At 40.5% G+C, this 12813-nt stretch overlaps 1 protein-coding gene across 1 annotated transcript in view; it reads right to left on the bottom strand.

Moving 5' to 3' along the window:
• The window catches only part of TMEM98 (transmembrane protein 98), a 48993-nt gene extending 40494 nt beyond the window's left edge, over window positions 1-8499 (bottom strand). The window contains exon 1 of the mRNA XM_040329757.1: window positions 8399-8499. The gene's annotated coding sequence lies outside the window, so the exon portion shown is untranslated. The remainder of the gene's footprint in view (window positions 1-8398) is intronic.
• Between the last annotated feature and the right edge of the window lie 4314 nt (window positions 8500-12813).

Raw genomic sequence — 12813 nt, 5'->3', positions numbered from 1 at the left:
TTTGTTGTCGGAACTGTCCCTTTAATAATTTTTTTTTATAACTTTTATTTCTATTACAAGAAATGTAAACATCTCTTGTAATAGAAATAAGGATGACAGGTCCCCTTTATCAAAGAGATCCCTAATCCCTTTTCCTTTAAAAAAAAAAAAAAGAAGAAAAAAAGATTTAATTCCAGCCTGGACCGGAAGTGACATCATGACATTGTTCCAGTCCTCCAAGCCCACAGAGGAGATCATTTCTTGGGTGGACTGGTGGAAGCCCGAGAAACACCGGCGAGCAGCGGGAGGGGGGACAGCATTTTCATTCTCATGAGCCGCTAGGAAAGCTTTCATGAGAAAGCCAGTACTGGGGTTATGGCTGATATTTTCAACCATAATCCTAGTAAACCACTCTCCTATGACTCATCTCTCCTCCACTCTCCTGCCCCCCTTGCTGGAAATTCTCACGAGAGTTAGAGAGAGAGCTATGCATGATGTCATAAGCCTAGGCTAATGACCAGACAAGAAAGAGGAATTTACTGGCAGAAAAAAAATATAAGGTATTCATGTTTTACTATCCAAAGTTTAACCAGTTAATGACCCGCCCATAGACGAAAGACGTCTACAGGGCGGTTTGTTAACTCTGGGAGGACGTCTATGGACGTCCTCCCAGAATTGGGCGCGCACACGGGAGTGTCCAGAGGACCCGGCGCATTACGGATCGCGGTAAATTGCCGCTGATAGTGGCCGTTTACCACGTGATCGCTCCGTCCAATGACAGAGCGATCACTTGTAAACAAACCGGCGTCATTTGATGACGCTGGTCCCTCCCTCCCCTCTTTGTACCGATCGGTACAGTGTGAGAGGGAGAGAGCGGGTGTCAGGAGCGCTGTGGGCTGGATCTGTGACAATTGCAGTCACAGATCCAGCCATCCATGCTCAGCCATCCTTACAATACTCTGCAATACCCCCTGCAAATCCCCTGAAATACCCCCGGCCATTACTCTGCAATACCCCCGGCCAATACTCTGCAATACCCCCGGCCAATACTCTGCAATACCCCCGGCCAATACTCTGCAATACCCCCGGCCAATACTCTGCAATACCCCCGGCCAATACTCTGCAATACCCCCGGCCAATACTCTGCAATTCCCCCCGGCCAATACTCTGCAATTCCCCCCGGCCAATACTCTGCAATACCCCCGGCCAATACTCTGCAATACCCCCGGCCAATACTCTGCAATACCCCCGGCCAATACTCTGCAATACCCGGCCAATACTCTGAAATACCCGGCCAATACTCTGGAAAAAAAATGCGTTTTAACCACTTCCCACCCGCCGGCCGTCATATGACGTCCTTGACTTTGTGCAGGGATATCTGTATGATGCCTGCAGCTACAGGAAGTGTTTAAAATGCATTTTTTTCCAGAGTATTTTCCGGGTATTGCAGAGTATTGGCCGGGTATTTCAGCTACAGGCATCATTCAGATATCAGCTTTTTCAGCCGGCGATTCTCTACACCATAAGAATGATAATGGCGGCTGTTCCGCCTCTTGATCGTTCTTACGGGAGGCGAAAGGGGACGTCCCCCCTCCCGTTGCCCTCCGGTGCTTCTACCGACTCACCGCTACGATCGAAGCCAGGATCGTTTTTTTATTTTTTTATTTCAGGCTTCCCAGCCTAGAGGTGAGATGTGGGGTCTTATTGACCCCATATCTCACTGTAAAGAGGACCTGTCATGCCATATTCTTATTACAAGGGATGTTTCTTTGTAATAGGAATAAAAGTGATCAAAACATGTATTTCTGGGGAAAAACGTGTCAAAACTAAAATAAAGTAAAATGAACAATAAAATATATATATTTTTTAAAGCGCCCCTGTTCCCGTGTGCTCGCATACAGATGGGAACGCACACGTAAGTCACGCCCACATATGAAAACGGTATTCAAACCACACATGTGAGGTATCGCTGTGAACGTTAGAGCGAGAGCAATAATTTTGGCCCTAGACCTCCTCTTTAACTAAAAACATGTAACCAGTAAAAATATTTAAAGCGTCACCTATGGGGATTTTTAAGTAGCGAAGTTTGGCGCCATTCCACGAGCGTGTGGAATTTTGAAGGGTGACATGTTAGGTATCTTTTTACTCTGCGTAACGTCACTTTTCACATTATGCAAAAACATTGGGCTAACTTAAATGTTTTGTTTTTTTTAAAAGCACAGATTTATTTCCGAAAAAAAACGCGTTAGAAAATTGCTGTGCAAATACCGTGCGCAATAAAAAGTTGCAACGACCGCCATTATATTCTCTAGGTCTTTGCTAAAAAAATATATATAATGTTTTGGAGTTCTATGTAATTTTCTAGCAAATAAATGATGATTTTTACATATAGAAGAGATATGTCAGAATTGGCCTGTTTGCTCCAGAACGCCTGAAGGTGCTCCCTGCATGTTGGGCCTCTGTATGTGGCCACGCTGTGTAAAAGTCATACATGTGGTATTACCATACTCGGCAGTAATAGCAGAATGTGTTTTGGGGTGTAATTTGTGGCATGGATATGCTGTGTGTGAGAAATAACCTGCTAATATGACAATTTTGTGAAAAATAAAAAAAAATCTTGATTTTGCAAAGAATTGTGGGAAAAAAATTACTACTTCAAAAAACTCACCATGCCTCTTTCTAAATACCTTTAAATGTCTTCTTTCCAAAAAGGGGTCATTTGGTGAGTATTTGTACTTTTCTGGCATGTTAGGGTCTTAAGAAATGAGATAGTCCGTCAGTACTTCAGGTGTGATCATTTTTCAGATATTGGCACCATACCTTGTGGACTTTATAACTTTCACAAAGACCAAATAATATGGGGGAGGGGGCTGTCAAAGGACGTCAGGGCCGGTGTCTTTCCGAAAAAGGTCCCCCGGCAGATTATGCCCCCCTTGTACTGCGCCGGCGCTGTGCTTGCCTCCGAAAATTGCTAAACATATAGCTCTAGACGGCGCCTGCGCACACTTCTGACATCTAGGCTCATTCCTTACCATCCCCGTGGACATGGAGGATGTTCAAAAAAGAACCAGGAAGCCGAGCGAGCGAAGCAAGCACATGAGGCCGACTGGCCACTTACAGGGAGGTCCACACAGGCGCCACATGTTCGGCTATTTTCGGAGGCAGTCGATGGGCCTGCACAGTACAGGGGGGTTCATAATCCGCCGGGGGGACACTCATCGGCAGAACACCGGCACAAGGCTGGAATGGGCTACAAGACCATGAGCAAGAAGCTTGGTGAGAAGGAGACGACTGTTGGAGTCCTTATTCCCAAATGTAAGAAATACAAAATAACCATCAATCGCCCTCGGTCTGGATCTCCATGCAAGATTTCGCCTCATGGGGTAAGGATGATCATAGGAAAAGTAAGGGATTAGCCCAAAACTACATATGAGGATCCTGTGAATGATCTCAAGGCAGTCACCAAACAAATCATTGGTAACATAATACACTGTCATGGATGGGAATCCTGCAGCGCCTGCAAGGTCCCCCTCCTCAAGAAGGCCCATGTACAGGCCCATCTGAAGTTTGCCAATGAACATCTACATGATTCAGATAATGATTGGGAGAAAGTGCTGTAGTCAGATGAGAACAGAATTTACCTTTTTGACATTAACTCAACTTGCCGTGTTTGGAGGAAGAAAGATGCTAACGGAGGTGCAAACATTATTCTTTGGAGCTGTTGCTCTGCTAAAGGCATAGGCCGACTTTGCCGCATTGAGGGGCCAATGGATGGGGCCATGTATTGTAAAATCCTGGATGAGAACCTTCTTCCCTCAGTCAGAACACTGAAGATGGGTTGTGGATGGATCTTCCAGCATGACAATGACCCAAAACATACTGCCAGGACAACAAAGGAGTGGCTCAAGAAAAAGCACATTAAGGTCATGGAGGGGCCTAGCCATTCTCCAGACCTTAATCCTCTAGAAAATGTATAAAAGATCGACAAGCGACAGCCAATAAACCTTAAGGATTTAGAGAAGATCTGTAAAGAAGAGTGGACCAAAATCCCTCCTGAGATGTGTGCAACTACAAGAAATGTCTTATCTCTGTGCTTGCCAACAAGGGTTTCTCCACCAAGTGCTAAGTCATGTTTTGCTTGGGGATCAAATACTTATTTTATTGACTGAACTGTAACTCAATTTATAACTTTTTTCTAGATTTTTGGTTGATATTCTGTTTCTTCTATTTAACCCTTTCGTGACTAAACCTATTTCTGACATTTGGTGTTTACAAATGTTTACAAATCCGTATATTTTTTGCTAGGAAATTACTTAGAACCCCCAAACATTATATATATTTTTTAGCGGAGAATCTAGAGAATAAAATAGAGTTTGTTGCAAAATTTTATGTCACACAGTATTTGTGCAGCGGTATTTTAAATGCACCTTTTAGGGGAAAAGGACACTTTCATGAATAAAAAAACAAACAAAAAACAGTAAAGTTAGCCCAATTTTTTTGTATAATGTTAAAGATGATGTAAATAGATACCAAACGTGTCATACTTTATAATTGCACGCACTCGTGGAATGGTGACAAACTACGATACCTAAAAATCTCCATAGGCTTTAAAAAACGTTTTACGGTTCCCAGGCTACAGTTACAGAGAAGATCTAGTGCTAGAATTATTGCTCTCGCTCTGATGATCACAGCGATACCTCACATGTGTGATTTGAACACCATTTACATATGCGGGCACAACTTCAATCCCACGGGTTGCAGTGAGGGGCTGATGATGATGTAATGATGATGGTGGGGGGGGGGGGGCTTGCAATGAGGGGCTTGCGATAGTGAGGGGGGTTGCAATGAGGGGCTGATGATGTAAAGATGAAGGTGGGTGGGGGGGCTTGCAATGAGGGGCTTGCGATGGTGAGGGGGGGTTGCAATGAGGGGCTGATGATGATGATGGTGAGGGGGGGCTTGCAAAGGTGAGGGGGGTTGCAATGAGGGGCTGATGATGATGATGGAATGATGATTGGGGGGGCTTGCAATGATCTTGATCGGCTTGCAATTAATGATTGTGAGGGGGGCTTGCAATGAGGGGCTTACAATGATGATGGTGAGGTGGGGGGGGGCTTGCAATGATCATGATATTTTTTTTTATAGTCCAGCCCTCTAACGGTCTGAGGGACAGTGAACCGGCCCCCTGTTTAAAAAGTTTGAGGACCCCTGCTTTGGATCAACTGTGGGTATAGGATTGTGTATATGGGATTGTATGATTTCTTTATTATTTTGTTTCCCCTTTTATTGGTTGAACTTGATGGACTTGTGTCTTTTTTCAGCCTGACTGACTATGTAACTTTCTGACACAATGATAAACAGGATCAATAGACAGGGTGAATCTACCGAGCTGGGACACAGCAATTCAAACAAGCCTACTTTATTTCAAATTCATATTCTTTAGTTTTATTTTTTCATTATTTTACCAATTAGTTTTTAAATATTTTTATGGTGTTTATTTATTGCTACCCCATAAGGCCTCATTCACACGGACATACTGTTCAGGTCCGCCTGTCAGTTTTGACGGCGGACCTGAACGACCGCTCCATGCACCCCTATGGAGCGTCGGATGTCAGCAGAGACATGTCCGCTGACATCCGACCCGATCCGCCAAAAACAGACGTATGGGGCCACGTCCCCATCCGTCCATGACGGATCGGATCGGGTAAGATCTGATGAAAACGGACATGCTGTCCGTTTTCATCAGATCGCTCCATAGGGACACAGCGGTGCCCGACAAGCCCCTCCCCGCTCAGTGAGCAGAGAGGAGCTTGTCATCCGTCGGCTCAGCGGAGATCTGCGGAAAGATCTCCCGCTGAGCTGGCGGCAGCAGGCGGACTCCGTATCGACGGAGTCTGCCTCGTGTGAATGGGGCCTAATACTTGTCCATAGTTCTTTAGACTACATGCAACTACATGCAATTTTAATTTGTGGTCCACTGGTACTGCGATACCATACACTGCATTTTATTTTGATAGCTGGTGGTTCGCCTTTTGTTAACGGTAGTTACCAATTTCTGTTGAATGACCTGGGAAGGAAATTACATTGGCACGTGCACAGTGAGACATTTTCAGTTTGCTGAAATGCACTTCAGCACTGACACTGGTTAACGAAGTGCATGCCGCTAGTATGTCTTCGCTCTCCATCTTAATTCCTAGGCACCTCATTCGCATCAAAGAATTTTTTCCCAACCCATGCAGACACGAAGATATCCTTATTGCCGCATGAATGGCAACACAATGTTCATCTAAGATTTATTTTATAATAAAATATTTTTTTATATTATTTTTTTATATTGTTTTTATATTATTTTTATATTATATTACATTATCATTATTATATTATATTATGGGCCCCTTGGAGGGTATACAGGGAAATAACAAGAAATTAGAAAGTCCTTGGAGTAATAAAACAAAGTAAGGAAGGGTCTTTGCTGCCATCCCTTACCCCTACACTATTCCTTTTCCCTCCCATCTTCCCTCTTTCTTTTGTTTTTTTTCTCACTTTTCTTTTTTTTGGGGGTTTATTTTGTCCTGTTTTGTTTTGTTTCGTCTTTGTTTTGTTGTGTTTTTGTCATGTACTGTCTCAATATGCTTTATATTGTCTTGTCTTATGAGTTTTATGTGAGAGTGTATTTGAAATTGGCTAGATGAAATAATTGCATCTAAATATGTACGAATTTATCAATGTTTGTATTATAACCTATAACTTCATAATAAAATCAGAATGAAATATATTATATTATATTATTTTTATATTATATTACATTTTATATATTATAATTTTTATTATTATATTATATTACATTATTTTTATATTTTAATATATTAAATGACATTATTTTTTATCTTATAATACATTATTTGTATAATTTATTATATTTATATTATATTACATTATTTTTATATTTTATTATATTGTTTTACTTTTTTTTATCTTATCTTACATTATTTTTATATTACATTGATTTTATATATTATATTATTTTTATATATTATATTATTTTTTAGTCTATTATATTACATTGTTTTTTAAAAAATTATATTACATTATTTTTATATTTTATTATATTACATTATTTTTTATATTACATTATTTTTATATTTTACTATATTATATTACATTTGATCCAGGGTAAATCCGATTGCCTCTCGGGGGATCAGGAAGGAATTTTTTCCCCTGCTGTAGCAAATTGGATCATGCTCTGCTGGGGTTTTTTGCCTTCCTCTGGATCAACTGTGGGTATGGAGTTGGGTGTATAGGATTGTACTGTGTTTTTTATTTTTATTTTTATTTTTTTATTTTTTGTGGTTGAACTGGATGGAGTTGTGTCTTTTTTCAACCTGACTAACTATGTAACTATGTAACTATGTACATTATTTTTATATTTTATTATATTATATTACATTATTTTTTTTATCTTATATTACATTACATTATTTTTATATTATATTACATTGATTTTATATATCATATTATTTTTATGTTATATTATATTACATTATTTTTTTATATTTTATTATATTACATTATTTTTTATATTATATTACATTATTTTTATGTTTTATTATATTACATTATTTTTTTATTTTATTATATTATTTTTTTATTATATTATAATACATTATTTTTATATATTTTTTTTTGTTGTTGCTGCTATATTATACAATATAAAATCAATTAAAAAAATAATAAAATGTCATAAAAACTGCCTGTGTTTAACCTTATAAAGAACAAAGAAAGCCTAGCCATCAATACGAAAAAAAAGAAAAGGAAAAAGTATGACTTTAAAAGAGCCTTCATGGATGAAAACAGAAATATCTAAGCTTTAAAATAATAATCTAATGTTCCCCTCTACTATTTAATAGAGATACACAACTCACAAATGCAGTCATTCAACTGTTATGTACAAAAATATTAAAATTACCTTTATTCTTATGCAAACGTTGGTCAAAACCCCTACATATAAAACCCAACAAAATACAAATCATATTGCACGATTAATATTAATTAATATAGCGGACCAGGTTTTTCAAAAGTGAGCCTCTTGAATTTTATGTCCACTTTTTACTTTTACGTTCAATCCACATGTCCTATTTTTAAGCTTTAAAATAACATCCAAGCCAAGCGGGAAAACATTTTAACACAACGAAAAGTCTGCTAAACCTCTTGTAAAGTTCAAGAAGAAAAAAAAAAAATAGGATCAATCACCCCCTTCCCCCAATCCAGACTTTAAACATGACCACGTTTATCCTCAATAACGACGATTCCAAGGTAAATTTGTACCTTTTATGAACATTCTCGGTTCATAAAAAGGTTTGCAGGGCTACCGAGAGTCGCTGAGAGCGGCAATAAAATGAAATAAAACGATGAAGCTCACCTTTTTGTGGTTGGTTTCCTCCATTCCCACATTCCAGTTCTTATCTGGGACACAAGGAGAAAGAACGCATTCCAGTCTGACAGATTACACAGATCCTGGCCCGTTGCATGACGGGATTAGAATGCTCAAAAGGGAGAAAAAGTACAGTTTAAGTACATAAGGAACTGTCTACGGAAAGCGTAGAAAAGGTTGAACATTTTTCCATCACATGCAGATTGCTAATTTTGCGCCAAAGTTGAAAAAACTGTAGATTGCGAAGAGTGCGTCAGCTCTCATACCTGTGTTTTTTATGAAATTACGTTTTATTTTGCTTGTAATTTTCTATATTTTATCCCAAATATTATATATATATATATATATATATATATATATATATATATATATATATTTTTTTTTTAAAAAAAACAGAGGCCTTAGAGAATTGGTGGGTTTTGTAATTTTTTTTTTATCTCACGGTATTTGCGCAGTGGTTTTTCAAACTAAATTTTTCAGGGAAAAAAATGAAATTTTAAATGCACAAAAAAAACAAAAAACACATGAGAACCCAATTTTTGGGGTAAAATATAAATATAAAATGTTACAAGTAAATAAATACCAAATATGTCACGCTTTAAAATTGCGCAGGCCTATGCGACAGTAGAAAACGGTTTAAACTTTCCATAGTCAAGGCTGTAAAAGCTTTTACAAGCTGCTCATGATCTGATGTTCACAGTGATACCTCACATGCGTGGGATGATCGCTGCTTGCACGTGTGCGGGACCAACGTACGCGTTCGCCTTTGTGTTCTAGGACGGGGGCTTTTTTATTATTTATTTTTTATTTTTACACTGTTGCTTTAATTTTTTATTTTTAATTAAGCTCCATGCACACAGGACGCTCCAAAAAAGTGGTTCTAGACGTCAGATTGCTGGCAGGAAGTATATCAGCGTTTTTGATTGGCGTCAATGCGTGTTTAGCCACATTTCTCTGCCTCTATTCAAAATCAATGGTTTCCTACGGGAGCCCATTGGTTTGAATAGAAGTTGCACCAGAAGTCGGATCATGATGGTCCGACTTGTGGTGCGACTTGTGTGCTGAAAATCGGTCTGGTAGGGATTTTAAGGGGAACCCCCCGCCAAAAAAAACGGCATGGAGTCCCCAAAAATCCACACCAAACCCTTATTCAAGCACGCAGCCCGGGAGATCAGGATATGGGGGGGGGGGATGAGCAAGCGTCCCCCCTCCTGGACCATACCAGGCCACATGCCCTCAACATAGGGGGGTGGTTGCTTTGGGGCAGGTGAAGCCCTGCACCCCCCACCCCAAAGCACCTTTTTCCCCCATGTTGAGGACAAAGGCCTCTTACCAACAACCCTGGTGAAGTACAACACGTACGACGGCACTATAAAGGGGAAGTTCCATTCGGATGACGCCACCCTTTGGGGCTGCTTTTGCTGATTTTGTGTTAGTAAAAGTTTGGTGAGAGACGATTCACGCTTTTCAGTCTTTGTGCTTTTCAGTCTGTTACAGCGTGATGAATGTGCCATCTCCATTACAAATGCTAGTTTTTCCAGAACGATCGCTCCCGTCTCATAACTTGCTTCTGTGCATGTGCGTTTTTTTCAAGTTGTTAAAGCCTACACACAACCATTTTTCATGACAACGTGAAAAACGACAGGAAAATTTAGAGCATGTTCTAAATTTTTAATGCCCATTTTTCACGGTCGTTTTTAATGACTATTTAAAAAAAAATCATTTTCCTGACTTGCTCTATGGCAGCTTACCTGTGGGTTGGCCCCGCCTCCATAAGTACCCAATAGGACCCCTCCCTATAAATTTCAGCTGTGGGCTCTCAGCCGTGTTTTCTTTTCATTTTTCTTCATGGAAAGAACAAAGGAAAACGGGCCTCAATCAGATCCATTGCAGCTTGGATAGTTCAGACCATCCAGAGGGCATACAAAGCCAAGGGCTTGGCTCCTCCAGAGGCAGTGTCTGCGCACTCAACCTGGAGCATTTCGACTTATTCGGCAGCCTCACGTCATGTAGCACCTGAAGTTATACGCAGAGCGGCTTCGTGGTCATCTATCAATACGTTTTGTTTCCCACTATTCTGTTGAACCGGCTGCTTTATCCTCACTGAATTTTAATTTACAAGACAGTGTTAAATGAATTTATTTTCTTGCCTCAGCATTTTGCCCGCCCGGGTGTGTTTGGCGAGTTATTTTCCACACGTATGCTGCCATGGAGCAAGTCAGCAAAAAGGAAAATTTATTATCAAATACTTACCGTAATTTTCCTTTCCTGATAGGCTCCATGGCAGCAGGATTCCCTCCCAATGCTTGGAGTAGGCTAGTTACGGAACACGGCTGAGTTCCTATTGGGTAGTTATGGAGGCGGGGCCAACCCACACGTATGCTGCCATGGAGCCTATCAGGAAAGGAAAATTACGGTAAGTATTTGATAATAAATTTTCCTTTTTTCACATCATGAAAAATGGTCCTGTGTACGCGGCATCAGGCTCTAATCATGTGCTTAAAAAAAGTTGAAATCCATGCCTGCGGCATCCTGCATGGAGATTAGGGGCTGGTGCATGGATTAGGGGGGTGGCACCCCTGTGCCCCTCATGAGCAGCTGCCACTGCCACTGTATGTACAGTAAAACCTTGGTTTGATAGTAACTTGGTTAGAGAAAGTTTTTCAAGACAAGCAAATCTGTTTAATAAGTTTTGACTTGATATACAAGCGATGTCTTGACATACAAGTAGCGTCACATCACAACTAAGTATAAAAGAGAAGAGAGGCGCCTCTAGCAATATGGTTACATTTAATAAAGGTACAACATATTGCTACACTTAGGCCCCGTACACACGACCGAACATGTCTGCTGAAACTGGTCTGCGGACCAGTTTCAGCAGACATGTTCGGTCGTGTGTACGGCCGACCGGACAGGTTTCCAGCGGACATTTGTCCAGCTGACCGTTTTCCAGCAGACAAAAATTTCTTAGCATGCTAAGAAACATGTCCGCTGGAAGCCTGTCCGTCGGACATGTTCGGTCGTCTGTACAGACTCACCGTACATGTCCGCTCGGCCGTCATCCCTCGCATGCGTCGAAGTGATTCGACGCATGCGTGGAAGCATTGACCTTCCAGGGCCGCGCACGTCGCCGCGTAATCATCGCGGCGACGGTGCGGCCACGTCACCGCGTATCGTGTACGCGCGGATTTCTGTCTGATGGTGTGTACAACCATCAGACAGAAATCTCCGGACGGACATGTCCGCTGAAAACGGTCCATCGGACCGATTTCAGCGGACAGTCCGTCCGTGTGTACGAGGCCTTAGAAGTGCCTCTCTTCTCTTTTAGGCCCCTTTCAGATGGACGTCAGTTTTGCCGCAATTAAAAGCATGTACATTTTTTGTGAAATTCAAGGCTCTGGGCACTGCGATTAGCTGCATTTGTACATTGTGATTACGCGCGGTTACATGCGGCTGCGTTTAGCTGCGGTAGTCATTTCCATAGCAACCCTTTTTATTTTTTTTATTATGATGTGCTTCCTGTTCTTTTTTTTTTTCTCACGCTGCTATCCACAGTTGACACAAAAGACTGCGATTACCTGCGGTTAAGTGCATAAAGCTGCGCTAAATCGCACCTGGACGCATTCAATTCTATTTTTTCTATTCGCACCAAACCGCAATCGCAGCTAAACGTTGTGTGTGAATGGGGCCATAGGAAAGCATTGTGTGCTTTTAGCTGCGGTAGAAAACTAGAAAATCCGCAGCCAAAAGCACCATTCTATCCGTCCGTGTGAAAGGCCCTATACTCTGGCGCCCCTGCTGGATTTTGCTTCTAATCCCCTTGAGGAGACTTCCATTTGTGGATGGACATTTTATAGTTACACAACCAATCACATTGCTATAATCTTTTTATATGGACTATAAACTGAAGGACTTATGAATAAATGGTTGTGGAACGAATCATTTGAGTTTCCATTATTTCTTATGGGGAAATTCGCTTTGATATACAAGTGCTGGAACAAATTATGCTCACAATCCAAGGTTTTACTGTATTTTGATTGATTTTTTTTTTTTTTTTTTTATAACATTGCACAATGCATATTACTGACAACCGTAATCATGGATTTTGTACTTCAGTCATTTCTAATTCGATGACCTGTGTTTCCCACAACAATTATTGGTTTTCTTTATACGGTAATAGAACCTGTCCTCTCTGCACTTTGGATCACTGTCCTTGGGCTGGTCTATTAACTATTTCATATGATGTTCTCCAAGCAGATGCAGCATAACATTTTGTATTTTTTATGTTATTTGTAAAAATGTATTTATTAATGCAATGAGTTATATGTTAAACCAAGGCAACCCATCATATCGCACTTTGAAAACGTCAGACCAGTAAAAGATTAATTCTGATTGGATGCTAT

This window comes from Rana temporaria, chromosome 12 (assembly GCF_905171775.1).
Source record: "Rana temporaria chromosome 12, aRanTem1.1, whole genome shotgun sequence".
Taxonomy (NCBI): Eukaryota; Metazoa; Chordata; class Amphibia; order Anura; family Ranidae; genus Rana; species Rana temporaria.
The sequence above is the reverse complement of the archived record's forward strand: the minus strand, read 5'-3'. Positions and strand labels throughout refer to the sequence as shown.